This window comes from Toxotes jaculatrix, chromosome 21 (genome assembly GCF_017976425.1).
Source record: "Toxotes jaculatrix isolate fToxJac2 chromosome 21, fToxJac2.pri, whole genome shotgun sequence".
NCBI classification, from domain to species: domain Eukaryota; kingdom Metazoa; phylum Chordata; class Actinopteri; family Toxotidae; genus Toxotes; species Toxotes jaculatrix.
The window spans coordinates 3,790,977-3,793,250 of record NC_054414.1 but is presented as its reverse complement, the minus strand read 5'-3'; the positions used below and the strand labels follow the sequence as shown (position 1 = coordinate 3,793,250).

General features: G+C 48.0%; 1 long non-coding RNA gene across 1 annotated transcript; it reads right to left on the bottom strand.

Moving 5' to 3' along the window:
• Window positions 1-470: 470 nt before the first annotated feature.
• LOC121201069 lies at window positions 471-1,666 on the bottom strand. The gene is made up of 4 exons (XR_005896590.1): window positions 1,632-1,666; window positions 1,450-1,557; window positions 1,329-1,365; window positions 471-775 (listed from the first exon to the last, which is right to left on the bottom strand). It is a non-coding gene; the product is annotated as an uncharacterized LOC121201069 (long non-coding RNA).
• Window positions 1,667-2,274: the final 608 nt, after the last annotated feature.

The following is a 2,274-nucleotide window of genomic DNA, read 5'->3' as shown; positions in this document are numbered from 1 at the left end:
GCAGAGGATCCATTTCTGAGCTCACCTCAGCTCGGAGGTGGCCCAGGACCAGTCTCTCCAGTGTCTTCATTAGGTGTGATGTGAGAGCCACTGGCCTGAAGCTGCTAGGATCCCTAGCATGTGGTGTTTTGGGCACTGGTACCACACAGGAGGTCTTCCATAGCTGTGGTACCATCCTCAGCTTCAGGCTCAGGTTGAAGACTTGCCCCATGATCCCACACAGTTCCTCTGCACAGGATTTCAGGAGCCTGGAGCTGATGCCGTCTGGTCCAGCTGCCTTTCGTGCTTTGATCCTCCTCAGCTCTCTCCTCACCTGGGCAGGTGTGACGGACAGGGGTGGGCTGGGGGGGTTACTGAGTCCATAGGCCGGTGGGGAAATAGTGAGGTGTGAAGGGCTGTAGGAGTGGGGCATTGTCCAGTTGAGCTGGAGGTGTGAAGGGCTGCGGGTGTGGGGCATTGTCCAGTTGACAAGGTGTGGGGCAGCTGCGTGGGGGGAGTAGTGGGTGGCTGGTCAAACCGGTTGAAGTGTTGGTTCAAGTCGTTCACCCACTGCAGGCCCCCCTCAGCCTGGGAGTGGGGTGTTTTGAAGCCTGAGATGGTCTTTAGGCTCCTCCACACCCCACTGATGTTTTGCTGCTTCAGCTGCTCCTCCATCTTCCTCTTGTACCTGGCCTTGCCCTCCCTGGGCTGGAAGTGGGCTGGAAGTGTAGCACAGTGTCTGAGACTGTCCCTTTAAGACGCCAACCAGGTGTCTCCACACACAACGTAGCATCTCCTGCATAAATGAGTGCATATACACACTCAGATATATATAGTAAGCAAGAGAGCTGCTTAATACAATATACTAGAGAGGATAAACATGTCTGAATAAATAAATGCATAAAATTCATACCTATTAGTCATAAATAAAGTGACAGTAATTAAAATGTAAAAAAAAAAGCTTTAAGTAATAAGGAAGAAGCTGAATTTATAGCTCTGCCTAAAAAGCCCAAACCAGCTCTAAAACAGATAAATGTCTGTATGTTTCCACCTACAGACGACACCGACACAAACAAAGACTCTAAACTTACACTGACCTCAATGCTTTTCACACACACTGAATCCATCCACAACTGAGCCCTGACAATACTCAGCCAGACCCAAACTCCAATGCACCTGGATACAGAACAAAGCCCATCTAAACTGAGCTGAAGACAGGCCTGCACTTCCAACACTCACCCTAGCACTCTCTCTCTCTCTCTCTCTCTCACACACACACACACACACAGAAATGAATGCATGCATGTGTAGAAACACTAAACAATGTTAACCAACAGGCAACGTCTCACCTGGTCTCTCATGACCCTCCAAATAAGCTCTGCCATCCTGCAAGAGAAACACAAACAGGAAGCATCAGCACACAAACCACCTTTGAAACAGACCTTGATTTTTTTTTTCTAATCCACTTACCACAAAGAGCTCTGACAACACACAAATGCAATGGTGTGTCCCTCACTTCCACAGGATGGTGCTCTTTCCGCACCAGCAGCACCTTCACTGGCTCCACCTCACATACACCTACAACACACACTCACACACTAAAATTAGTGCATGCATAAGTGTAGAAACACTACAATGTGGCTCTTGCTCACCTGGTCTCAAATGGTCCTCTCACTCAGCTCCTCCCTCCTGCTGAAAAACACAAAGACATTGGTTTTGGATACTAATCAAGTCGGTCCTTGAACTTGTAATATTTTGCTTGACTTCCAGCTGCAGCAGGGGCCTTACCTGAGCTCCACATTGCCCATGGCCTCAAAGTTGGATGGCCACTCAGCCAGAAGCAGCTGCACACAGAAAGAAAGGAGGAGACATTAATGCATGCATAAGTTTTATTCTCCATCAAGCAGCAACTATGTCTCACACACACTAAACCCACACTGACCCCAGTGCCATCCATATAGTGACAAATACCCACAACTAAGCCTGACAACACTAAACTACACAACACAGCCTGTGCTTCCAACACTACCTGCTGATGGGCTTCCACACATATACAGTTGTGTCCGGATCCCAACTGCATAATGTGCTTCCACATACCAACACTGGTGCAACAGCCTGGAAATAGCAAACATACACTCTAAACCTAGTTGGACCCCAGTGCCCCCCCAAACTAATCTAAGTCCCATCTAAAGTGCATTAAAGACAAAAGCAGGCACTTCCTTCTTTCTGATTTTAATACAAACATTCTCTCACTCAGACATGGATGCATGCATACTGGTAGAAACACTGCACAAT